Below are 493 nucleotides of genomic sequence, written 5' to 3'. Positions count from 1 at the left end.
CACCAGGCAGGGCAGAGCTGCCCGCATCCGACCCTGATGCTTTCAAACATCCTGCGCAGTCTTGGCATTGCCACGAGATCCCGACACCGAATGGCAAACAAGGCTTGGAAGCGAAGGGGAGCGGAAATCCCCTCCAGCACAGGCAGTGCCATAGGGCAAGCCTCCAGCCCCACGGCCCTCGCACCACACACACAGCCACCCAGCCAAGCGCTTGCGCGCTTGCCTGCTGCCCCACACCCAGGAGGGCTGAGATCACCCTTCCCGTCCCACCTCCATGCTGCCGCTTCCATCCTGCCCCACAGCCTCTGCCCCACACATCCCCTGTGCCCTGCAAACCTGCCCAGGTGAGCCCCCATAGCCCTCCTCCCCTCCCATGGGCCCTGCCCAGGTGAACCCCCCAGCCCACACCTGCCCAGATGAGCCCCCCTATAGCATCAGCTCTCCCCATAGCCCCTGTGCCATGTAAGACACCCTATAGCCTCAGCTCCCCCAC

This window comes from Pygoscelis adeliae, unplaced genomic scaffold (assembly GCF_000699105.1).
Source record: "Pygoscelis adeliae isolate BGI_AS28 unplaced genomic scaffold, ASM69910v1 Scaffold372, whole genome shotgun sequence".
Taxonomy (NCBI): domain Eukaryota; kingdom Metazoa; phylum Chordata; class Aves; order Sphenisciformes; family Spheniscidae; genus Pygoscelis; species Pygoscelis adeliae.
This window is presented reverse-complemented; position numbering follows the sequence as displayed.